The following is a 27,561-nucleotide window of genomic DNA, read 5'->3' as shown; positions in this document are numbered from 1 at the left end:
ACTACAGGGTTGTAGATCTGGTGTATCAGGCACTTGGCAACAAGGCAGCTCATCTCCCCACCTCACCTGGCTTTTTCAGGATTGTACTCTTGTCCCATCAGCTCACCCACAACAACTGAGATTCATCCATCGATTTGATGGGAGATGCCAACATCACAACGCCATTAACTATATCAAATATTTGACACTGCTTTACAGGGGTGTTTACTGTCCATAGAATGATAACCAATGACAACCTTTCTTTGATGAATTTGTCTTTTACTCAGCTTTAACTTTATCACATCAGTTCTATTTTATATAAGGATATATTGGCTTTGAAAGGAGCACAGATTTACCTGAATGTTACCAGGGCTCTAAGGGTTAGATTATGAGGAGAGATTATACAAACTAGGGTTTGTATTCCCTGGAATATAGAAGGTTCTGGTTGATTTGATTGCGGTTTTTAGAATTTTGAAATTAATTGTTACGGTCAATAAAGAGAAACCTTTTCTGCTGGTTGGAGAGCCTTGAACAAAGGGACATATCTTAAATTCAGAGCCAAGCCATTCAGGAGAGAAATTAGAAAATAGTCCTTCATGCAAAGGGTGGAAGAAGTGTGGAACTCTCCCCTACAAAAAAGCAGTAGATGGTATTTCAATTAATAATTTTAAATCTCAGATCCATAGATTTTTGCTAGCCAAGAATATTAAGGAAGATGGAGACAAGGAGGGTGGATGGAGTTACGGTACAGATCAGCTGTGATCTCATTGAATGGTGGATCAGGCTCGTGGGGCTGAATGGCCTCCTCCTGTTTCTGTCTAACAGGCTTGAGGGGCTGAATGGCCTCCTCCTGCTCCTATGTTCCCCTATAATTCCTGGGGGGCCCCTTTTTGTCCTAACTCCAGGTCAGAAACTCCATTCCATGGAACGATGGAGTCATGTGTGTAGATGGGGCAAAAACCCCTGGTGTCTTTAGGGATCCATTAGTGTTGTCTGCCCAGTATGATCCAGCCTTGTAAAGTGGAGCAAGGGCCACTGAGGACCAGCCGAGGCTCTGAAAGGAAAAATGGATCTCTACTGGGATTGATACCTAACTCGAATGAAGGTTTAGGGCCTTTAGAAGACCTCAAAGTTCAATTGTGCTGAAGCTTGTTAAGGGCGTAAAGGGAGTAATTTCTCTGTGAAACCCACGAACCACCTTCGCCTTCTCCACTCACATACACTTACCCCTTTTTAAATGGAACATCCCTTCTCATTGCTGCCTGCAAGAGTTTAAATGTCCCGTCTAAATGCAGCAGAATCTTGACAGACCAGGGTTCCACCCATATTACAGGATAGAAATCGATCTCAAACCCTCTCCAGTTCCAGGAATTTCAGCAAATATTTGTTTAACTGGAAATATCTGGGTTGGTGAATTTGGATGTGCAATATTACACCCATTAATGAACTTATGCAGTGTCATTGGCCACTTGGGCTGCTTTAAATGACCATTTCAATTCTCCTAAATAAGTCATCTGTAAATGAATATTAGTGTATTGGAGAGTAAACCTAAGGTGGTGTATATCTGACCTCACAATTGGAAAAAGAAATGTTTCTACCTATCCTGCCACAGTCAGTAAATGTGGGCATCCATCTTCCTTGTAAAGTGTCCAGCTGGAAATCCGATCTATTTATGTATCTGAAGTCTTTTCAGATTTTATTTCTTGCTTGTTGCAAGGGGAATAATAAGATACTTGGTTAAAAAATTAGATTGTTCTAACAAATGGTGCTATCCAGAAATTCAACGCACATAAGCTTCTTGCAGTAATTACACTGCAAATTTAATATTTGTGAGGATATCTTCAAATGTCTGTTGAATGGAATGGTTGATGTTAGCATGATCACCATAACTGGGAAACTCTTTCCCCACAGTATCACAAGCAGCAGAAATGTATTTAAGGGGAAGCTGGATAAACACATGAGGGAGAAAGGAATAGAAGGATATGGTGATAGGGTGAGATGATGTATGATGGAGACAGCTTGTGTAGAGCATTAACACCAGCATGAACATGTTGGGCCGAATGGCTGTAGACACTATGTAAACACCATTTGAAAGTAATGCCACAATATGCTTTTTTAAAAATTGGATCTGTGGTGTATCTGCAATCTGTCGGAGCTCTGTGCTTGTCTGTTATTAGTCACGATGAAACTAGTCAGTAACGTTGCGTGCCAAACATGAAACCCAGTCAGTGTGGAGCTAATTTGTTTAATTTGTAGTGGGATTATCACTGAATAAAGCAGAAATACAAGTACCCTGTTAACTTTTGACTTTCTATTCTGTTTCCATGAGAGTGTCATGTTCTTTGCAAAACTTTCTCCAACTCTTGAATTCTATTATTAAAAGAAGCAGCTATTTTTTTATGGGGCTTACGTTACAGAACCAAGTCAAACAAAAAGAAGTTCATTTATATTCATTTGTTCACATCCAGAAGCAACTGGGCACTATGGAATTAAATTATGCATAAGTTTACCTTCTTTCTAGAAAGAGGTATTATCACACTTTTCAAATGTCTGTGAAATTCTTTCATGAATTATGGCTTCAGCAGTGGGAAAACAGTTACAGTTGGATTGCAAATTACACAGAATTTACACCACAGAAACAGGCCATTCAGCCCAACTGGTCTGTGCTCCTCCCACCAATCCTGTATCGTTCAATTTTTTTCTCCTTCATGTGCTTCTCTAGCTTCCTCTTAAATGCATCTATACTATTCACCTCAACTAGCAGCGAGTTCCACATTCTCACCACTCTGGGTGAAGATGTTTCTTCTGAATTCCCTGGTTCTGGTCTCCCCACAAGTGGAAATGTCTTCTCTAAAGACCTCTATTAGTTCACCCCTCAGCCTTCTCTTTTCAAGAATTTGTCATACCTTTTATCTCATGGTTTATACTCTGTCTACCTTTCCTTTCACTGCTGCGTCCTCTCTAGTTATGTTCTTCAGTCTTCTCTCTTATTTTTCTCTTCTTTCTCTCAGGGAGAGGTTGGTGAACTGGGACTTCCTGGTCCAGCTGGACTACCTGGATCTGTAGGGCAAAAGGTAAAAGTGGAGGAATGGTCTGTGCTGTCTGTTGGTTTGAAATAACAACAATTAATTACTCATTATTATTGGAAAGCACAAAAACATCTGTTTTTAAAGAAAATTAAATCTCTTAACGAAGGGTGGTATAGTTGTCAAGTTTGGTTTGCCACACCATCATTAAAAGGTTTCAGTTTTCACTTAATAAAGGAATAACTAGTTTTTTTTTAAAGATGTAAAATTCAGATCCTTTGAGCTTTCAGGCAGGTTAAATTCAAGTGTCAGATGTTGACTTGTGTGTGTGAATGAAGGAAACTAAACTCTAAACTGTGTGCATGATACAGGATCTGACCTCATTTTCTTTCTTGCTTCTGTCTGCATTGTATAAAGTGACTTATCTCTGCTTTCCTTCTGGCTGTCCTATTTTTGTTAACAGGGAGACCGAGGACACGTTGGACAAAAGGTATTGAAATAGAACCATCCTTTCATCCTTAATCTGTCTTGCCTGCCTTAATCTGTTTTGTCATTGCTTTTCTTAATCTATTTCGTCTTAATCAATTAACCTTTCCACTAGTTCCTCCACCAATCTGAATCAAATTAATGAATTTCATCCAGAAGTAGACCCAATAAAAGAGAGCATTTATTTATTGAATTTTCATGTTTCAATATAATTGCCATTTATACATGTGAGATGCATAATAAAATTCACAAGTGCTGTGCCCAAATACTTTTCTAAACATAATAAGTGTGCTAAAATTGCATTCCCTGCTGCAGTTTTTTTTTGGTGATTTATGTTCAGAGAATGCACCATGTACATTGTCTGTCTGGAGCTCACCTCCACTCTTTTCCCCTTAATCCCTGCTTTTGTGATGTCGGTTCTTAACTGATACCGTCTACTCCATTAATTGTCAGTTTTTAAACTTAAAGAATAATTTATCCAGTAATATGTATTCAGCAATTTTAATCAATCAGGGGCTTATGTTGAACAGTTTCAATTCAAGTTAACAGTTAATTTAAATTAATAAACCTTAGAGAAGTCCACTGTATTTTACTTTCAAGCAATTTCTTCAATGAAAAGAATCTGCTTTGGAGCACTGATTTTGAAACTGAAGTTACCTAATCAAAAAGCTGTGGTGTTTTCTACGGTGCAAAACTTTGAGGGCCAGAAATACGCAGCATGTCAGTCAGTAATGAACAGAGACCGGGAGGTTAACATTTTTGGAGTGACAGTTCGTCGAATTTCAGCGTGCTGCCTGAATGTAAAGTCATCGTCGTGGGTCAGTCGGCACCTATACAAAACTGCTGGATTTTCATTTCCAGCAGGCTCTGAGGGAAAGCTTGTTGTCTACTGGGGAGATGGTGAAGGGTCGCGTGAGAGAAAGGACGGGGATGGGGGAAGAGTCTAGGCCAGAAGAATTCTCCCACTCCTCCTGCCTTGTCAGAGGAAAGTTTTCCACTTGGAGAGTCACTTCTGTCAGCAGAGCAGCTGCAGACCTGGAATAGCCACAATGGATTCATTGTTCGGGCCGCAGTTAAAATCCAATCTTGATTTGCATAAATTCATGAGTACCCCACGTCCTGTAGGCAGAAGAACATGGGTCAAAGTGGGAAATGGGTGAAAGGGTTTTTTTTGGGGGTTTGGGGGTTGGTCAGTAACCTGTTTTTTTTAACTGTTGGCCCACCCTGCTTCCATCAAGCAGGTAGGTTTAAAATTGACACCAAAAACTAGGCCCTTTCTGCAATAGGCCAACAATCCATGATGCCAGCTTCATACTCAGGAGCAAATGGAGACTCTGAACCCTGTTTCAGATCCCCATGTTGAAGATTTATCTTTCCTCTTTCGTATGTTGACTGACCTGCTGTGCATTTTGTTCTTTTTTGCATAAATGTATTTTCATTGCAGCAATCAGGTGTTCAAAAACCAGATGTAGCGATTGAAAGATAGTTGACACATGTATCCCCACACGGAAGGATGTGGCTGCTCTTCACCCCTCCTCAGTTCTTCACTTAAACTTTCATTACCCCCCACAGGGCAAGCCAGGCGAAGCAGGTCGGGCAGGTGATAAAGGAGAAAAGGTAGTTTTTAATCTCACTTCAGAATCGTTTGTTTTGTTATGAGCATGCAAGTTCATGAATGGCCTGCAGGGTCAGTATTGCTGAGAAACTACGACACACTCAGACACTGATTTAAGAGGCAGGATTGAAAATCTGTTATTTTCATCATTTCTGACAATCAGTTGGAAAAATTGAAAGCTAATGTTTTGTAGCGAGACTCATTTACTGGAAGAATGATGTCCGACTGAACACGTTAAGAACAATAAGAGATTTCATTTATTCTTTAGTACAGCACAGATGTATACTGGACCATTGCTAGTCTTTGAACACCAAAGCATTCATATGAAAATCCTTTGTTCACTATGTAAACAGAGGAATTAATTTCTTTGATTTTAAATTGATTAATTCCTTCATTCATGTAGTGGACAAAGGAATTCCATACACAGTGTTCTTCTCTGACTGTAAATTTCAGGCCATAGGCTATATATTAAAAATAGTGATTTAAAAAAACTGATCTAAATAGTGGAGTTTATGAAAATCTCATCGTTTCCACAGCAGCTATTGTAGTGCAGTAGTTTCTGAGAAATTACTTCTAGTTCAGAATGCAGCTTTTGATAGTACTGAATGAATGTTTAATCTCATTGTATGACATTCCACTAAAATAACAAAGGAACATTGTATGAATGTGTTAAATCTCTGAAGATGACACTCCAGTGCAATACTAGGAGACAGTAGGAAGTGTCTTGTATTGTAACTGACTTGTGCTGTGTCACACCTGACATGTTAATTGTTAATGTTATCATTTGATGCAAAGTGGAAATTATGAAAATCTTCCCTGATATTAATTGCGGAGTTTTAAGCACTGAGAATTTCTGTATTGTACATTTTTATATGAACTTGTAGCTGGGAATTTTTTTTAAATGAACACTTTGGCCTTTGCTGTGTTGGTTAAGGCTTCCGTGTCAAGGCAAAGGAATCCAAACCTGCCTGTCTGTAGTAGATTTCGATATTCAAACAGAATGTCCAGCTACTATTTCTAACTTGAGGTGTCAGCCATAGCTCAGTGGGTAATATACTCTCACTCTTGAGTCAGAAGGTCCTGGTTTAATCCCCACTCCAGAGACTTGAGCCCATAACCAAGGCTGACTCTTCCAGTGCAGTACTATCAGAGGTGCCACCTTTTGAATAAAGCCTTAAACCAAAGTCCTCTCAGATAGATGTAAAAATTCGCACGGCGCCATTTGAAGAAGAACTGGTAGGTTTCCCAGTGTCCTGGTTAACATTTATCTCTCAGTACGTCACTAAAGCAGATTATATGTTCAATTTTTCTCAATCATTTGTGGGAGCTTGCTGTGCGCAAATTGGCTGTTATGTTTTCCTACATTACAACAGTGACTACTCTTCAAAAGTATTTCATTGTCTGTGAAGCACCTTGGGGTTCTAAGATAATGAACACTATATAAATGCAAGTCCTCTCCTTCATCTGGTCAAAATTGGTTTGATTAATTCCTCATAATCATATGGTCAGCTGTGACTTAGCAACTTGTATGGCCTAACAAATTATAGATGTAAAAGCTGTTAGAAATAATTGATGTTGATCACGAGCTGTTGATTGCCTATAAGAGTAAATTGTATTTGCCATTATTGGAGGTCTTTGAAATGCTCAATACAGATAGGCTTCCAGCCTCATATTGGCGTTTACTGTCTGCGTTATAATTAATAATGGTTATCCCGTCTCAGAGTGTCTGATTAGCATGACCCTTGTCTATTGTAGCAGCTTTTCTTTCTTACAGAGGTGTGAGAATTCAGGGGATGTCTTGAAATTGGAGTTGACAGTTTAGATCCAGAGGCATTATGTGTCCCACATCACAACAGTGACTACACATCAAAAGTACTTCATTGGCTATAAATTGGGATGTTCAGAGGTTGCGAAAGGTGTTCTTTGTTCCTACTTTCTAACTCAGGCTTAGAGTAAATATGGCCAGCTTTCAGTCTTGCTTTAACTGCCTGATTGACTATGTTAAGCTAAATGTCTGAATCACTGTGGTGAGCTGGAAGTCAATATATTTCCAAGTAGGAACACAGGAACATAGGAACACAGGAACATAGGAGCACAGGAACATAGGAGCACAGGAACATAGGAGCACAGGAACATAGGAGCAGGCCTTTTCAGCCTGTCGAGCCTGCCCCGCCATTCAATATGATCATGACTGATCATCCACTTCAATGCCTTTTTCCCACACTATCCCCATATCCCCTTATGTCATTTGTATTTAGAAATCTGTCAATCTCTGCTTTAAACATATTCAATGACTGAGCTTCCACAACCCTCTGGGGTAGAGAATTCCAAAGATTCACAACCCTCTGAGTAATGAAACTTTTCCTCATCTCTGTCCTATGTGGCTTCCCCCTTATTTTGAAATGGTTCTAGACTCCCCAACCAGGGGAAACATCTTAGCTGCATCAACCCTGTCTAGCCTTTTAAGTATTTTGTAGGTTTCAATGAGATCACCTCTCATTCTTCAAAACTCAAGAGAAAACAGACCCAGTTTCCCCAGTCTCTCTTCATAGGACAGTCCTGTCATCCTGGGAACAAGTCTGGTGAATCTTCGTTGCACTCCCTCTTTGGCAATAATATCCTTCCTAAGGTAAGGGGACCAAAACTTCACACAGTACTCAAGGTGCGGTCTAACCAAGGTTCTAAACAATTGAAGCAAGACTTCACTACTCCTGTACTCAAATCCTCTTGCGATAAAGGCTGACATACCATTAGCCTTCTTAATTGCTTGCTGCACCTGCATGTTAGTTTTCAGTGACTTATTGACAAGGACACCCAGGTCCCTTTGTACATCTACACTTTCTAATCTCTTACCATTTAAGAAATACTCTGCACATCTGTTCCTCCTACCAAAGTGGATAACATTTTTCCACATTATATTCCATCTGCCACGTTCTTGCTCACCCACTAAGTCTGACCAAATCCCCTTGAAGCCATTTTGCATCTTCCTCACAACACACATTCCCACCTAGTTCATCCGTGAACTTGGAAATACTACATTTGGTCCCCACATCCAAATCATTGATATATATTGTGAACAGCTGGGTCCCAAGCACTGATCCCTGTGGTACCCCACTAGTCACAGCCTGCCAACCTGAGAATGACCCATTTATCCCTATTTTCTGCTTTCTGCCTGTTAACCAATCCTTAATCCATGCCAGTATATTACCTCCTATCCCATGTGCTTTAATTTTGCTAACCAACCTCCTGTGGGGGACTTTATCAAAGGCCTTCTGAAAATCCAAGTATACCACATCCACCCCTTTATCAATTCTGTCAGTAACATCCTCAAAAAACTCCAACAGGTTCGACAAACATGATTTCTCCTTCCTAAATCCATGTTGACTATGCCCAATCAGATCATTGTTATCCGTGTCCATTTATCACATCCTTTAGAATAGATTCTCGCATTTTCCCAACAACTGATATAAGGCTAACAGGTCTGTAATTCCCTGTTTTCTCTCTCCCTCCCTTCTTAAATAGTGGGGTGACATTTGCGACCTTCCAGTCTGCAGGTGCTGCTCCAAAATTTATAGAATTTTGGGAAGATGATCACCAATGCATCCACTATCTCCATAGCTACCTCTTTCAACACTCTGGGATGTATAATATCAGGTCCTGGGGACTTTACAATCTTCAGTCCCATTAATTTCTCAAATACAACCTTTTTACTAATACTAATTTCCTTCAATTCCTCATATCCCCTAGTCCCTTGGATCTCTAATTCTGGGAGATTTCTTCTATCTTCCTCAGTGAAGACAGACACAGAGTAATCATTTAGCTTCTCTGCCATTTCTCTATTCCCCATTATAAATTCTCCTGACTCTGCCTGTAGTGCACCCACATTGGTCTTAGCCAAACGTTTCCTTTTTCCGTACCTGTAGAAACTTTTGCAGTCCGATTTTATATTTTTTTGCGAGTGAAATTATTAGTCTCAAAAACAGATTTAAAATATCAGTGAAAATTAAAATCGTGTTAGTTTTATCTGCTGGTTTATTTAGTGATCTCAGTGCGATATTTTGAGAGGTCACTGGTATACAGTGGCATTCTATACTATGCCTGCTGTGAAATCAGGTGGTATAATTGTGAATAATTGACCCCACGCGTGCAATCTCATTTACTTCATGCATGAGGTTAAGTTCTGATTCAATAGGAAGCTCCTGCCTGTCTATAGATAATTTTTGCATTGAGCAACAGTACAGTACAGTATTGAGAAGAGGCCCAAATGAGGACAAGTAAATCCAGGGTTCTTAACAAATGAGGAATTACAGAGATTTGGAAACTTTGTAAAAGTGTTGTTGAAGTGCCAAAAAGTTTAATTAAGAAACGGGAAGGATTCTTCTGTTCTGGCACCTAAGAGATTACTTGGACATACTGTGTCACTAAAAATTGGGCAGGCGGAGGTGTACGCCCATAAAGGGGGTTATTTTAAATGGCATGTGTAACCTTCCCCTCGATTCCTGTCTGTACGCCCAGGTGATCAAATAGACCTAGGCACAGCAGCAGAGAAACCTATCCCAGTGTTTGACTGGACATTAATGGGAAATATTTTACCCTTGGTGCCGAACGGTCAAGTGAAAAACCCTAAGGAAACCCCATGTGTACTTACTTTGAATGAAAATATATCAGAATTTATAAGCTGAAATTCAGCTCCCACTTGGCATCTGAAATCTAACATATCTGATGTTGATGTGCATTTTAATGATGAATTTGGACAATGTAGCTGTTTGAAGTCTGGCAATTTATGCTTATGTTCGAAGAGTGCCATCTGCTGGTCCCACTTGATGTTTGAGTTGGTTTGTTGATGCAGGCTGTAAAAACCATACTACTTGTAAATTACTCCTCCCTTCAACCCCACTCTTGGCAGCTGTGCTTCAGCTGACCGGGCCCCACGCTCTTGAATTTCCACTCCAACCCCTCTGCCTTTTCACCTACATCGATTCCCCCCCTACCCCACGCTTAAAACCCACATTTTTAACCAAGATTTTGGCCTCCCCATCTAATCTCTCCTTTTGACTCAGAGTCTATTCCTCGGTGAAGTGCCTTGGAATGCTGTTTGATATTAAATGTGCTCGCTAAATACAAGTTGATGGCTTGCTTAACATTCTCCCATCAAAACCTTTCAGATGTTTTTCTGTATATTGCTCTATTCATAGTTTAGTTGTTTTCTACCATTACTAAATAACGGAATTGTCAGCACTTCCAGGAAGGAACTGTTTGAAAGCTTTTGTCATCATTAATACAGTCATTGATCATTGCTGGAATTATACCTTTCTATACTTGAGAAATAATTGTTGCCAATGAGGTGCTTTTCCGCCTCAGAATAAAACATGTCCAACAAACTCTAACACATAAAAGCTAAATATGTTAGAAACCTGCTTTTCATCAGGAGGACCAAGGGATTGATTAACAAGGGGAAAATAGAGTTCGAAAGCAAGCTTGCAGGGAACATAAAAACTGACTGTAAAAGTTTCTATAGATATTTGAAGAGAAAAAGATTGGTGAAGACAAATGTAGGTCCCTTACAGTCAGAACAGGGGAATTTATTATGGGGAATAAAGAAATGGCTGACCAACTAAATGCATACTTTGGTTCTGTCTTCACAAAGGAGGACATAAATAGCATACCAGAAATGTTGGGGAACACAGGGCATAGTGAGAGAGAGGAACTGAAAGAAATCAGTATTAGTAGAGAAATGGTGTTGGGGAAATTGATGGGATTGAAGGCCGATAAATCCCCAGGGCCTGATGGTCTGCATCCCAGAGTACTTAAGGAAGTGGCCCTAGAAATAGTGGATGCATTGGTGGTCATCTTCCAAGATTCTATAGACTCTGGAATAGTTCCTACAGATTGGAGTGCAGCTAATGTAACCCCACTATTTAAAAAGGGAGGTAGAGAGAAAACAGTGAATTATAGACCTGATAGAATTATAGCCTGATGTCGGTAGTAGGGAAAATTCTAGAGTCCATTGTCAAAGATTTTATAGCAGAGCACTTAGAGAACAGTGGTAGAATCGGGCAGAGTCAGCATGGATTTATGAAAGGGAAATCATACTTGACAAATCTACTAGAATTCTTTGAGGTTGTAACTAGTAGAGTTGATGAGGGGGAGCCAGTGGATGTGGTTTATTTGGACTTTCAGAAGGCTTTCGACAAAGTCCCACATAAGAGATTAGCATGTAAAACTAAAGCGCATGGGATTGGGGGTAGTGTATTGCGATGGATAGAAAATTGGTTGGTGGACAGGAAACAAAGAGTAGGGATAAATGGGTCTTTTCCGAATGGCAGGCAGTGACTAGTGGGGTACCGCAGGGATCGGTGCAAGGACCCCAGCAGTTCACAATATACATTAGTGATTTAGATGAGGGAACTAAATGTAATATCTCCAAATTTGCAGAAGACACAAAACTGGGTGGGAGGGTGAGTTGTGAGGAGGATGCAGAGAGGCTTCAGGGTGATTTGGACAAGTTGAGTGAGTGGGCTAATGCATGGCAGATGCAGTACAATGTGGATAAATGTGAGGTTATCCACTTTGGTAGCAAAAACAGGAAGGCAGATTATTATCTGAACTGCTATAAACTGAGAGGAGAGAATATGCAGCGAGACCTGGGTGTTCTCGTACACCAGTCGCTGAAGGTAAGCATGCAGGTGCAACAGGTGGTAAAAAAGGCAAATGGTATGTTGGCCTTCATAGCGAGAGGATTCGAGTACAGGAGCAGGGATGTCTTGCTGCAATTATACAGGGCCTTGTGAGGCCACACCTGGAATACTGTGTGCAGTTTTGGTCTCCTTATCTGAGGAAGGATGTTTTTCCTATAGAGGGAGTGCAGCAAAGGTTTACCAGACTGATTCCTGGGATGGCGGGACTGACGTATGAGGAGAGATTGAGTCGGTTAGGATTATATTTGCAGGAGTTCAGAAGAGTGAGGGGGGATCTCATAGAAACCTATTAAATTCTAACAGGACTAGACAGGATCGATGCAGGAAGGATGTTCCCGATGGCGGGGTGGGGGAGGCGAGTCCAGAACCAGGGGTCATAGTCTAAGGATACGGGTTAAACCTTTCAGGACTGAGATGAGGAGAAATTTCTTCACCCAGAGCGTGGTGAGCCTGTGGAATTCGCTACCACAGAAAGCAGTTGAGGCCAAAACATTGTGTGTTTTCAAGAAGGAGTTAGATATAGCTCTTGGGTCTGAAGGGATCAAAGGGTATGGGGCGAAAGCGGGAACAGGTTACTGAGTTGGATGATCAGCCATGATCATAATGAATGGCGGAGCATGCTCGAAGGGCCAAATGGCCTACTCCTGCTCCTATTTTCCATGTTTCTATGAGATTTAATTCTGGCAAATTTCTGATAATCTGTGCCAAAAGTTCAATGATCAAAAAAAAAATCTGGCAGAACATGGAATTGTACTGTTTAAAATAATAATACTAAACCTTTGGGAACTTGCTGTTGTGGTGTGTTGAATGGCTGCCCATTTCACTTCTCTGAACCGCAGTTATAACACAGCTCAAGATCTGCCACTGTTCAACCATGGAAAATAGTTGAAGCTGGAAAAAGCACAAATCCCAAACCTTCAGTCAAAATATCTTGAACTAATTACACTGGAACAGATATTATAGTCAATGACATCAGTGCTGGTGGTCTAATAATTTGCCATGACTCCCAGCCAGAATCCTGGAATGTCCAGTCCCAGAATTATCCTTCTGGTTGCATTCACTTTGAAATATTTTTGTAAACTTTTCTGTATGCTCAAAGTGTGGGATTTATACATGTAGGTTAATGGTAAACGTATTGAAGAATGGCAGGGTGAATTATAAATGTAGTCCCATTCCCCATTAATGGGAGAAAATGATGCCAACAGGAGCAAATAGGTTGAGCTCACAATCCCTTATCACTACAAGATGGGTTATTCAAATCTTAATGTGTTTAAATATTTTTTGTTCTTTTGGCTGTACAAAATGCCTGCACATATATAAAACCTCGAGATGTAAGTACCATTGTAACAGTGTTTAAAAACCACACAAAAGATCGGAAAATGAACATGCACCGTAAAAACTATTGCACCATGAATCATTAAATAAAAGTGTTGACCCCTACGTGGCTTAAATGGATATACGTTTGGTGAGCCTGTGGCACTTGGAACAGAGCAAACAGTTGACATACATTCGAGCCATTGTCTCTAGGCTTGCTCCTCATTAACCAACTGCAGAGGGTTCCCACTGGCCAAGGTTAAAGTGGAGTAATTTATTATGATCATTGTTAATCACAAATTTTTGATGCTGGCTAGTCTACCACCTACTTAATTGCAAGAATTTAGAAGTAAATTCCAATAGGTTTGAACTACCCTTATCCAGCAGGTCTTCTGTACCTTGAGATTATTTGTTTTGTGACCCTCAATGGAATGTCTGGAAGTTGGAGAAAATGTATATGGATTTGCAAAAGAGATCAGCATTCCAATTGGCTAAATTAATATATGTACTTCAACATGTGTTTACATATTAACTTCATATGATGTTGAAACACTGACAGAAATGCACTCACTTCATTATCAGCTCCCCCACTATATGGTGGTAATCCTATCTGCACTGATCTAAAACACTACAGAATAGATTGATAGCTGAACTATTTTGAAGATGTTTGTGTGCATTATTTGGCTGCAGTATACAATAGTTCTAACTTGAAAACATTGGAAAGCAGAAGCAGAGCTTTGAGCAGAACTCACCAGTTCGAGAGGGGAGTAAATAACACGGAGATCTATGGTAAAAAAAACTACACTGAAACTTGGAAACACACTTGACCCTTCATGGTTTTAATCCTTTTGAGTACGTTCAGTACTCAAATGATTAGCAAATACTCAAATATAGAACATGGAACATATTGATGTTCAAAATAAATGACTTATGAAAGGGAAACTGGTGAGACTTATATGTATCGCCCTCATTTATTAGATAAACAAACTATTTTGTCTGAATCTAGAGAACATGTTCAAGCTTTATAAACTATAACTGGGAGTAGCCTGTGGCTGAGGGTTATCTTAATGATCTACTGTAGTTTGGGTGAGGTGCTGTTTGCTTTTGGCAGCCATATTGGAAATTTTGAAATTTATTTTAGAGATACAGCACTGAAACAGGCCCTTCGGCCCACGGAGTCTGTGCCAACCAACAACCACCCATTTATACTAATCCTACATTAATCCCATATTCCCCACCATTCTCCTACCTACACTATGGGCAATTTACAATGGCCAATTTATCTATCAACCTGCAAGTCTTTGGCTGTGGGAGGAAACTGGAGCACCCGGTGGAAACCCACGCGGTTACAGGGAGAACTTGCAAACTCCACACAGGCAGTACCCAGAACTGAACCCGGGTCGCTGGAGCTGTGAGGCTGCGGTGCTAACCACTGCACCACTGTGCCGCCCAGAGATTTAGCACCCTGACTGGGATTGTCTGGATCAGGGTTTGAAACCTACATCTTCTGATGTAGAGGCAGGAATTCTACCACTAAGCCAAATCATGAAAGAAAACTGAGGAACTGATGAGTTCAGCTCAAAAACTCATGCAGGCGGAAACTGGACCAAACGGTCCCAATGTAGAGGAACAAAGCCCTGTGTGCAAAGCACATCTGAATAATGTCTGGCCCAATATTGGGTCAGGGCATCACTAGCGTGCAGGGCCCCTTATATATGCAAATGAGGGGCTGAACACCATGATTAGATCTATTCTGAGAAACGGGATAGTGATGAGCTGAGCAGGAGTTGCAGAGACAGAGAATCTGTCTGGGAAAATAAACAGTGTCACATCTCATTCCAGCCTAAATTGTGCAATCTTACAGAAAGCGTTACCTCAACTTCTGTACAGTCGCAGGTCTGCTTTTGAAAAATTCTGTAGCATTCACAAAAATAGTCCTTTAAATTCTGAACATTACGAAATGAAATCAATTATAACACCCATTGAATATGTTTCTTGGAATAACTTTGGATGTGTTTCTTTTTCCTTTTAAAATCTTGATGAAGAAATTTTAAGCTGACGTATTTGCACATGCTTTTATGTAGATAATATTCCATCAAATCTGTTAGCCACTTCTCTGGAAGTTTCTAACTATAGATAGATGATACTTAACAGGTTGACGAGATCGCAGTGCAATGTTGTAACCCTGCCCCAAACTCTTTTATCGCCAGAAAAATAATTATTTAAGGCTAAGCATCCTGGCTTTAGTAATAAGCTGTTAGCTCCTCACATGTTTCAACTCAATAGTGCTGTTTTAAATATTTATAAATGCAATAAGTAAGTCATTATTCTATTTTAAGAACTGGAACTTGCAAATAGTTTGTTCAGAGGAGCATTCTAATCTTGATAAATGTTGAACAACAGTAGAGTAGAGATGTACGTTTGGAATCAAAATGATTTTCAGAAAGTATGACTGTACATTCATGAGTGAATGTGCGCCTGTGTTTTGATTTGTCATAGTTCCAAAATTGCTTATGAAATGGACACTATTCCACACAAGGGAATCTGAACACAAGCTATCCAGGCACCCCATTTGTTCTGCTGGTTGTTGATATATTTCGCACAATCAGTTGGTCATTAGTTGAACCGTACAGCCCATGAAGTTCCTGGGTTTGATCTCCAGTCAGTGCCATTAATTGAACTTGAGTGTAATAGTACCAATTTGACTTGGTGCTCCCAGCTTCGGGAGTGGGAAAACAGCCCAGGTTCCCGGTCCCAATTGCTACCTAATTAGCCATGCTGGAAAGTGCCTTGTGTGAACTTTAGGTGACAACATGCTTGAGCTTGTCTGTGGTACCTGTGTGTTGAATAGCTGCACCAACATTCACTGTCTAGGTGCACACAAAAATAGTGACTGCTTGAGCAAGGCGGCAGATGATGGTCAGCATTCATTGCACTGTGTCCATGAAGACTCATTGCTTTCTGGACAGAGGGAGCCTAAGAGAAAGAAATAAGAGGTAGTGGGGAGCAAAATCAAGTTGGTCACTGCTTCCAAGAAGACTAATTGATTGCTCTTCTCAATGAAATAATACTAAAGAGATTCTACTGAAAGGGCAACACTGGAAGAAACGACTAGAGATAATTCCGAAAGTAACCGATGGTGAAGCTGGCTAAATATGGCATTGATAGAGACACCAAAACTTCAACAAGATTCATTAGTTGACAACACTTCAGCAATATGGATGAATGTGCCCATTATTATTACCGATCTTAGGTATCACGGATCAGATCAAAATTTAGTTCAAATGCCAAGAACAAGCAGCCATAAATCAGGAGAGAAAGAGGAAAGAAAGAATGAGTTTATATTTATTGCACTGCTGCGACCAGGTGAGAGAGGTGTCTGGGGGGCGGGGGGTGGGGGGGTTCCCTCTCAGCCTTCATCTGGTAACAGGCTTTAATGTGAAACATATCGTGTTTTTAGCTCCCCCTTGGTGAATCCTTATTCACCACTTTCCAATTAATAGGCAAAGAAACCAGCACAAACAGGCTTTATTAGGTTTAAAGAAGAAACGTTGAAATTTATTAAACTCTAATTCGGTTAATGCCTACGGATACACGACATGTAGGCGCCAGCATGCATATGCGATACACACATGCAAATAGAGACAGAAAAGAGCAGAACAAAAATAAAGTGGAAAGGTTTGAGGCAATATCTGAAGAGTTTTGTTATGGTGCTTCGAACCCACTGTAGAGACCTTGATTGTAGGTAGATCTTGCTTTTTGTTGGGGCCCAGTATTCTTAAACCTTGTTCGCCGTAGGAGACTTTTCTCTCTTGGGGATCATGTGTCTTAAGTGGATTCAGAGGCTTGTGAGAAAGAGATGGGAGCAGACAGACAGGAGAGGCTGTGGCGAGCCAGCCAGGAGAGATCATCTCAGTCCAGGAGCATTCTGCTTTCTGCCCAAACTGTTTGTACAAATTCAAAAAACTCAAGTTGCCCAGCAGGTTAGTCATGTGACTAGCTGGTTTGACCATGTCCGTTTGTGTATTCAGCCATCTTAGCAGTCACTTGGAATGCGAGCTCCTCCATTTTCAGCGTCTGGTGATCAAAAGTCCATTGTAGGTTGAATGTGTCGGGGAATGGCTGCTTTGTCCTTCCAAACACCCTGTTAATATGCAAATGTCTTTCCAGCCACGGCTGATCTGTTTAACAAGTCCTTTCTTCACTCCAGTAACAGTTTTTAATATCAATGTTCATGACAAAATTAATGTGCCTCATTCTTGGCAGGTGGGGGCCTATCCTAACATGCACCTTGTCACATCCTCAAGGCATCCCAAAGTGCTTCACAGCCAATGATTTACTTTTTGAAGTTCCGTCACAGCTGCCGTTTTGTCTATAAATAGTTTTACAAACAATAGAGAGGACCAAAGTAGTCCTCGTGTCACTGTGATCTAAACTGATTTTAGTCCTTTGAGTTTACCGGAGGTCTAAAATGTTGGCGTTGTAATAAGTTAAATAGAGGCAGAACTCCATCAGAGCACTATCCTAGCAGCTGAACCTCAGTTCCTTAACTGAGGAGTGAATCTGCTGTTTCATAGCATCTGGCCCAATGGGACTGGTTAATCGTGGATGAATTTGACCTTTGGTCCTGACTCTGAGAAACTAGTGATCATTCACTCAAAATTTAACCTTAGAGAGGAAAAGTTGTCATTTAGCATTGTTTATGAAACTGTCTAAACCAATAATATAATCAGTCATTGAAGTTCATTTATCAGTTTGTTGAAATGGGAATTAAGGATATATTTACGACACAAATATACAGCTAAGATGTTCTCATCCCTTTCCCTTACTCCTATCATCTTCCTCACCGTTCCTCATTCTCACCCTTCCTTTCAATATTTCTTTATAATATTTTCCCGTTACTTTGTACATGTCTTTGCTTTCCTGTTTTCTGTAGGGAGAGATAGGAAGACCTGGTATGCCAGGAAAACCAGGAGCAAAGGTATTCCGCAATCACATTCCCCTGCCATAACTTTCTTGTGCACTACTGAAGTGATGAAAATTCATAACACTTCAAAGTAAAAGCATTTCACTTTTGTTAATCCAGTATAAGTTCTTTTAATCGTTTGCAGCAGTTACAAACAGATTGCTACTTTATTGCTTCAATCTTTTCCTAAAGGTCTGGAGTATTTATATTAAGTGGATATTTAAAAATTGTACAGTGTTTAAGACATTGCTCATGTGTTGCCAAAATCTTACCAAACGAACTGAAGCATGATCCTAGGTAATGGATCCTATAAATAGTTCCAATTACAGGCAGCCAGACTACTACTGCTCCCGTCTTTCCATGAAGTTTGGTGTGTGAGATGATTACAGAAAATCATTCTTGTCGTGTCTCCTTAAAGTCATCTTCTTAAATATTGTACACTACTTTTCAAACACAAGGTCTGACCTATACCGAAAGATAATGAAATATGTATAAAACTGAAATTGGTCTAAAAAGATGATTATTAGTGCTAAACAAGACATTTAGTTTTGTGGAGAGTGATATGGCTGTACAGTACAAACTGATGTTTCTGTCTCCCACTTTCATTACTGCCCTGAATGTTACATTTTTAAAAATTCATTCACGGGATGTGGGCGTCGCTGGCGAGGTCAGCATTTATTGCCCATCCCTAATTGCCCTTGAGAAGTTGGTGGTGAGCTGCCTTCTTGAACCACTGCAGTCCTTGGGGTGTAGATACACCCACAGTGCTGTTAGGAAGGGAGTTCCAGGATTTTGATCCGGCGACAGTGAAGGAACGACAATATATAACGACAAGTCAGGATGGTGTGTGGCTTGGAGGGGAACTTGCAGGTGGTGGTGTTCCCATGCATCTGCTGCCCTTGTCCTTCAAGGTGGTCGAGGTCACGGGTTTGGAATGTGCTGTCTAAGGTGCCTTGTGCGTTGTTGTTCTTTGCTGTTACAGGCTCCACCTCTCTGGCTTTCTTCCCATCCTCCAAATCCTAGCCAGCTGGTCAAAATCCTTTAACTGTATCCAGTGAAGTAGCCCAAAACTCACAGAATCTAGGGATGCTTATTGTTCATTAGAAAACTTTTCCCCAGAGATTTATGGCATATAACCAGCATTCCTGATTGATTCTGAAGATGCGTGTTAACAAAAAGGCATAATCTGTACTACCCAATTTAATATGTCTTTCATTTTGCAACAAATCAGTCTCTGTCTAAAATACTAACTAGTGTGTCATAAAAGTATTTACTAATGTTTCTATAACTCAGCTTTGTCTCTTATTTTCTTCCGTATACTTTGCATTGATTTCTGACTCGTGCTATTTCCTACCTTCAATCAATAGGGGTCACTTACTTCAACTGTTCCTAGGTTAAAGGTTAGTCACAGTTCAGCACATTCATTAAACCACAGCATTCTTAATTTGCTTCTTTCTTTGTCTCTATTCATTTCTTATCTATTTTCCCGTTGTGCTTTCTGCCGGACACAGGGAGAGCCAGGACAGACTGGACCAACTGGACAGAAGGTAGTATTTCACCTGGTGATAATTTAATTTCTTGTGATGCCCTTTTCAGATTGAGTTGTTCTTTGTACACATTGCTCATCGCTTAACAATGCAGTAGCATCAGGATGACTTGTATTGTGTCTCACTTGACCTGTTTTAACCAGCATTGAATGTTTTATTTGGTTAGTTAACACTTATTCTTTTACTTTTACAATTCTACTTTTTCTTTCACTTCCCCAGCGCCCACCCTGCCCCAAACAACACCCATCTCACCTCTCCAAATCACTCATTTGTGCAGTGTCTGCCTTCAGCAGTTTGGAGTGCTTGTACTTTTGGCAACTGTGCATGCAAGTCTTTGTTCAGCCCCTGTGGTGGATCATTCTCATTGTAGCTGAGAGCTGGTCTTTGTGCATTGCTCAAAATTTGGCAATAAAGATTAAAGTTTTGACCTAAACTAGGATGCAAGCCTTTACCTACAGAGGTAAAAACCAAAAGCGACATGGGGAATAACCTTTTTACACAGCAAGTGGTTACGATCTGGGTTGCACTGCCTGAGAGTGTGGTGGAGGCAGATTCAATTGTGGCTTTCAAAAGGGAATTGGATAAGCAGCTGAAGGGAAAAAAAATTTCAGGGCTGCAGGGAAAGGGCCAGGGAGCGGGACCAGCTGATTAGCTCTTATAGAGAGCTGGCACAGACACGATGGGCCGAATGACCTCTATCCGTGCTGTAACCTAAAGGTTCTATTCTTGGTATGATGCTGATAACTGAAGAGAAGCAATCAAACCATACTACTAGTCTTTTATTACAACGGTATTTGAACAGCTGATGATATTTGAATTCCAAAGCCTTTCCTGCTGCTTAGCATTCATAATTTAATATGTTTTATAATCAGCACTGCTCGACATAATGAGCTGTAAGAGTTCTTTTTGCAGAATCCCTGATAAATCATGAATAATTAAAAATGGATGGGTATAATTAGATGATCCAGTATGTGTCAGAAATGATAGCTTCATCATATGTCAGTGTAAAGTCTTGAAACTGCAGAAGAAAATAGACTCAACTGTCTCACTCCCCACATCACAATGAGGCTTCATCACAAGATGTGCTTTAAGGTTGTCCACAGCTGATGTCCCTCCTCTTTCTCTTACTGACTCCTGGGTCCTGGTCTCCTACCTTCACATTCTATACATAAGATGCACTAGGAGAAGCTGGTCAGCGTGACCTCCCCGGAAAGAGAGGTCATTGAGTAGGATTTATAGTTTGGGACTGACTGACACATTGATGCATGAATTTGCAAACACCTTGAAAAAACTATTGCTAACTATCCCTTTATAGGAAATTAATTTTGCTAAAAACCAAAGCAGGTGATCTTGAAATTTGCATAGTTTATTGCGAGCATCCACACTGTGAGTAACACTATCACTTGTTATCATCCTATCACTGGAGATCTGGATACAGCTACACTTGGCGAGTTAGATGTAGAGCACTGTGCTCAGTTCAGGTCTCCATGTTACAAAAAGGGCACAGAGGCTCTGGGGAAGGTGCAAAAAAGATTGGTGAGAATGTGGAACTCGCTACCACATGGAGTGGTTGACACACTGAGCATAGATACACTTAAGCAGAAGCTAGATAGAAGGACACGATGATTGGGTGAAATGAAATAAGGTATTGGGTGGCGCATTGGTTAGCACCGCAGCCTCACAGTTCCAGCGACCCGGGTTCAATTCTGGGTACTGCCTGTGTGGAGTTTGCAAGTTCTCCCTGTGTCTGCGTGGGTTTCCGCCGGGTGCTCCGGTTTCCTCCCACCGTCAAAGACTTGCAGGTTGATAGGTAAATTGGCCATTATAAATTGCCCCTAGTATAGGTAGGTGGTAGGGAAATACAGGGACAGTTGGGGGTGTGGTAGGAATATGTAATTAGTGTAGGATTAGTATAAATGGGTGGTTGATGGTCGGCATAGACTCGGTGGGCCGAAGGGCCTGTTCCTGTGCTGTAAGTACTATGTAATACTGTTCATGTAATTCCCAGATGAATTCTCCTGTGTATACAATTTGCTTCATAGATTTTAGCATTAGTGGCTTAATAGTAAATTGAGAGTGAATGTATTCTACATCCAGGTGAATCTGTAGCAAAGAAGCTATTCTGTGTGTTTGTCAGCCTTGCAGGTTGAATTCTGGCAGTGGGCTTTGCATTTTGGAAGCTTTATAATGCATGAAATAATTGCCGAAGTATTGCAGATCAAAGTTGAAATCCTTGCACACGTGTGCTTTTTAAGTGCTTGTAACTGTGATTTGCCACGTTTGTATATCAGAGGAACAAGTGATAGTATTTGGTACATGACATGGACTCATCCCCTAACCAGCTTCATTTTAAGAAAGATTCTACTTTCGGTGTAACGTGTGTACTCTCACTGTGAGAATCGGTCCTGGAGTGGGAAAATCCAACTGGAGTTTGTGCTGTCATGTTTGGAATTGCTGTCGCTGCCATTGTGCTTCTTGCCAATAGCTTGACAAGGGTAGCATTGAGCTCCAAAGCAGGATTCGCATCAGCACTTGGCAGATTTTCACTCTGTTCACATCCGTTGGCTCACATGCAACAGTCAACTGAGACAGGCTTAACTGTGGCATGTATGGATCATCTTCAATAGATCTCAAGTATTGCAGGAGATGTGTTTGGACAGAGAATTGCTTTCCACACTGGAGTTACATGAGTCTCGAAAATACCACTTTAAGATCAGTGGTGAAAAATTACAATTAGATTTTTCAATGGGAAATATTTAAACCTCAAGCAGAGAGAACTTTATTTTTAAAGTCTGACCAGTGAAAATGAACTGTTTTATGACCTTCAGAAGGTATTTGATAAAACTCCCCCATGAGTTTTTTTAATGAAGTTCACATTCGTGGAGCTAATGGCAAACTAGCTAACCAGATGAAGAGTTGTGCAGGTCGCTTAAGTTTCCTGTTGCTCCCACTAATCATAACTGAAGGGGTTACTACTCACAACAGTAATATTATTAATAATGGAAAATTGCATGATTCCAAGGCATGTAACCAGGTTCAAATAGAATTAAAAAGATCTAGCCCAATTGAGCAGATGGAGTAAGGAATAATAGATGAATCTTAAATTGATTTTATGGGAGATAAATGTAAGTTAATGTATATTTGAACAGCAAATGTGAGGATTGGGAATTAATTACCCCAATTACTGGGTCTAATTATTCATCAACTACTGAAAATTACTAAGAAGGCAAATCACATTGGCATGAGTCTCAACAGCATTTGACTACAAATTGAAACAAGCTGTGCTAACCTGGTTTTGAACACCGTTTTGTCAAATGGATATTAATACTTTTGAGAAGTTTCAGAGAAGAGTGATGAGAATGACTCAAAGACCAGGGGGTTCCAGGGTACGAGGTGTGATGCACATAACTGAATTTGGAGAAAAGAAGTTTGAAGAGAAGTATGACACTAGTGTTTGAAACAGGAGACGATATAAACAGATTCTATCATTTTGGTAGTGTGTGTTCAAGAACTTTATGCATTTCAGTGCTGCACAGTTTCTTTAGAATATTTTCTCAATATGTGTTGTCATGGTGGGTAACTAGTAGCTGCCGACTGAACCATTTTTGATGGCAGACCGTCAATGGAAAGCTGATAAGAGATACAAGGAGAGTAAAGATACTGGCTAGTGTTACAGTTCATCAGTTGGAGAGGGCTTCTGAATTATAAGAAAGAGGAGTTTTTTTTATTCATTCACTCGATGTGGGCATTACTGCGCCAGCATTTTTTCCCCTAATAGTCATCGGAGTGGTTTGCTCGACCCTTCCCTCGAGAATTACTGGCCCCTCAATACCACGGGTCATGGCACGGGGGCTGGTAAAATTCTGTAGGGAGAGGTCTGCCTCGACCCGCAACGTCAAAAAGGGCCCACCGCATGTAACCGGCAGTGGGGGGAACATTGGCGCAGCCCCCCGCCACTCAGCTGTGGCACCCCAATTAGAATATGTAAAACACTACCTACCTCTGCAGATTTTGCAGCCCACCACATCTCCTGCACGCTTCCGGATTTTACGTAGAACAGGCGACCGTTATGTGCCGTCCCGTTCATGAACCGAAAACCAGACGGGACAGCAGAAGCAGGAGTCTGGACAGTGAAGGTAAGTCCAGATATACAGGGGTCTCAGCTCTGCATTCTTAAAGGGAGGAGGGAGGGGGGGATTACAGGGGTCTCACTCTACATACTGGAAGGGAGGGGGGGATTACAGGAGTTTCAGCTCTGCATTCTGGAAGGGAGGAGGGAGGGGGGGATTACAGGGGTCTCACTCTACATTCTTAAAGAGAGGAGGGAGGGGGTCTGGGATTATTAGAGGGAAAGCTCTGCAAGCATGAAGGGAGGTACGGTGTACCCTCCCTCCGTAAACTGCGTATGCTGTGCGTTTGTTTGTGCTTGTGATGGAGCAATGGCACTCTAGTCACCCTGTGTGTGGGAGGGTGCCAGAAAGGGCAGGAGCATTAAGGTTATATGGATGGTGAGGGAATTTTCAGCTGGTAGGATCTTGATGTGGTCATACTGTGCCACTCTGAGTGTTGGCCAAGATGGGCAATGCCATGCCACATCACATAGTTGATCCATGAAAGCACCTGATGTACACGTCAACACCAATCCCTGCCCTGTTAGGAAACTTCGAGTAAATGAAGGGTTCAACTTTATTTACCACATGGGAATGGGTATGGCTCATCCTACATTGTGTGGTCCTCTGCTCCTGAGGATCCATATGGGCCGGAGCCAAAATCAACAGGCAGGTGTGGTCCACGTAGAGGCCCCCGGTCCTGAGCAGGAGCCCCCAAGGGGAGCTTGCCATTATGGTCACCGTGCATCTACAGGCCCTACACGACACGCCATCGGATGTCAGAGTACCAATTTCAGAAGCGTTTGCGCATGTAAAGAAGGTGATGACACGTCTCTGTGCCCTGCTCAAAGATGACTTGCAGCCCATTGTCTTCGGTGGACCCTATGCCTGCGGCCCTCATAGTGGCAGCAGTTCTCAAGCTTGATGCTAATGCAGCTTTTCAGGGGCCCACCGGAGACCTCTGTGGGGTCACACAGTCAGCAGTGCACCGCTGCATCAGGGAGGTCGCCAACACCCTGCACCGGAGAGCCAGTGACTTTGTCCACTTCAGGACAGATCCTCACAGTCAGGCACAGAGGTCCATCGGTTTCGGCACCATTGCCGTATAACCAAAGGTTTAAGTGTTCATAGACTGCAACCGTCTGGCCATTAGGCCTCCCGCCAGGCTACCACCTGCAGACGTCACCATTAAAGGAATCCTCTCAATTTAGGTGCAGCTAGTATGTGATCATCAGAGATGGTTCATACAAATCTGTGCCCGCTTCTCAGGTAGCCGCCATGACACCTGGGTCCTGCACTAGTCCCGGCTGCCACCGCTGTTCACTGAACTGGTTCAGATGGAGGGGTAGCTTCCTGGAGACAAGGGCTATCCCTTGCAGACATGGCTCCCGACACCAGTGAGAGACCCCACACTGCTGCAGAGGAGAGATACAACGCCAGCCACTGAGCTACAAGAGCCACCATTGAGCAGGAGATTAGCATGCTGAAAGAGCGCTTCCAATGCCTGGATGGATAGGGTGATGCCCTGTACTACGGGCCAAAAAGGCCAGCTCCTTTCTTTGCTGCTCGCTGTGTTCTGCACAACTACGCATTCAATAGGGGCCAGGCCTGGCATGATGAGGAGAGACGTTCTTTTGATTCCTCCTCGGACTATGAGGACACTGAGAACCTACAACAGGAAATGCGCATGGGAGGGCAGATGGCACCCAGGCTCTGCATGCAGGGCTAGCAGCAAGATAGGTATGTATGACAGTGGCTTATCAGACAAAGGCTCTCTGCTCCATAGGAACCAACATGTGCTCTGCAAACCACACATCACCCTCGCTCACCTGCTGTGCACCAGTTCACATCTGCAGCATCCCTGTGTAAACCATTAAGAGGCAGCAGCTGACTGAGCCAATATCCATGTCACTGCATTTGTGGAGACGCTCATGAGTAATGGTGGCATGGCAATGATGTTATTGCATATGTTGGCTCTCCTGAATGGCCAACGGTGCAAAGGGATGTGACATTGGCGCTACATGCTGGCATACATCATTCACACGGAGAAAAGGAAACACATGTTGGTGACAAACATTTAGTGAGAGACGTATTTACATTGCTATGACACCCGTGCAGTCCCATTTGTGTCAGTGTGTTCTCTGTAAACGCTTGAGAGTGCCCCTTCTCGGTGCAACCTCTGCGCTAGCAGCCTGACTGAAGGAAGGCTGCTGATCTGATTGGCCTTTGGCTGCGGATGACTTTGGCACTCATACCCTGTGCGCGTGAGGCCTAGAGGGCTCCGCTGGCTGGGGGAGTACTCGTTCATCTTCTTCTGGCATTGGACCCTTTGACGCCAGATGGCTCCACAGCTACTCACCTCCTCTGCCATCTCCAGCCAGACTGTCATGTTCAGGTGGGAGGGCCTCTTCTTACTGTCATTGACGAAAAGGACCTCCCGCCTTGCCCACACAGCCTGGAGGAGTGAGCAGGGAGACTTCGCTGCAATGTGGGGCCACTGTAGAGCACCCCTCTGTCATCCTCAGCTTTTGGTGTGGTCCTTTAAATGCAAAGGTGACTCCACCGTGTAACTGCTCTAACTTCTGGCTGCAAGGTTTGTCTCGCACATGTTTGAAAACCAATGCAGGACTAGTGAAGAAATCTGTGCTGTTGTCATGGTTTTTCAACTATTACATATCGACGCATGTTCACAAACATTTTGCTTCTGCAGTAGCTGATCATAGTTATTGGTGTAATATTTCTAGTTGGCAATGCAGCTAGAATATGAACATTTTTTCTCTTTTTTAGCAAAGATCATTTAATTGAGTTACAAGTATTTTCACATAACAGTTAGCAGAGAAATGAATACAGATTCCAAATGCATATTAGTCTGCAGCTTTTCACAGTCAGATGATTAGAAGACCATATTATGTAAATATTCTTCAATTATGGTTTTACTTCTGTTGTATATTTGCCTTTTATGGTACATTTAAGTCTCACGTCCTGGAATGTGTAAAATTAAGGTTATTCACCCAGGTGCGGCACACCTACAAAGCAATTTAACACTTGAGTGGATGAAGGGGATCGCAACACTGGGATACAGCAGAGTAAGTATGTGGCAGCGAAGCAGAAAGTTCTGGGGAAACTCTGCAGCTCAGGCAGCATCTGTGGACAGAGAAGCAGAGTTAACTTTCACGTCTGTGAGCTTGGTCACAAACCTGAAAGTTAACGCAGCTTCTCTCTCCACAGATGCTGCCTGAGCTGCTGAGTTTCTCCAGAACTTTCTGCTTTGCTGCCAGATTGACAGCAGCCACACTCTTCAACAGTGAGGTAAGTATTTCTTTGACAGCTGTCAGGAAGCAGGTGCTGGGGCACTTAAAATAGCACCTGCTACACAGCTGTCAAATGGTTCCTCACTGCACCGGATGTCCCGCCTCTCCCCATGCAATTTGGGGGGGGTGGGCGGGGGGCACGGCTCGTCGCAGTGATGCGTAATATCACAGGGGCTTGGCGGCGACCACTGAATGCGGGCACACCGCCGACTTCAAAGTTTGCAGCACGAATAAAATTCAGGCCAGTATTCGTGAACTCGATGGGTTTTGTGACACTTCAGTAGTTTCATGGTTACCATGACTGATAGTAGCTTCTTTTATTGCAGATTTATTTAATTAACTGAGTTTAAATACCCCAACTGCTATGGTGGGATTTGAACTCAAATCTACCAGATTACTAGTCAAGTAACATAACCACTCTGCTACTGTACATCTCAACTTAATGACTGGAAATATTACCATTTGTTCTTGCTGCATTTCCAGTGGACTTTCTACTTTTGTAAATGGATA

At 41.9% G+C, this 27,561-nt stretch overlaps 1 protein-coding gene across 1 annotated transcript in view; it reads left to right on the top strand.

Annotated features, from left to right (window-relative positions):
* col13a1 (collagen, type XIII, alpha 1) overlaps positions 1-27,561 on the top strand; it is a 131,276-nt gene that overhangs the window by 59,951 nt on the left and 43,764 nt on the right. The gene's annotated exons all lie outside the window — the stretch shown is intronic.

This window comes from Heterodontus francisci, chromosome 42, assembly GCF_036365525.1.
Source record: "Heterodontus francisci isolate sHetFra1 chromosome 42, sHetFra1.hap1, whole genome shotgun sequence".
Lineage (NCBI taxonomy): Eukaryota > Metazoa > Chordata > Chondrichthyes > Heterodontiformes > Heterodontidae > Heterodontus > Heterodontus francisci.
This window is presented reverse-complemented; position numbering and strand designations above follow the sequence as displayed.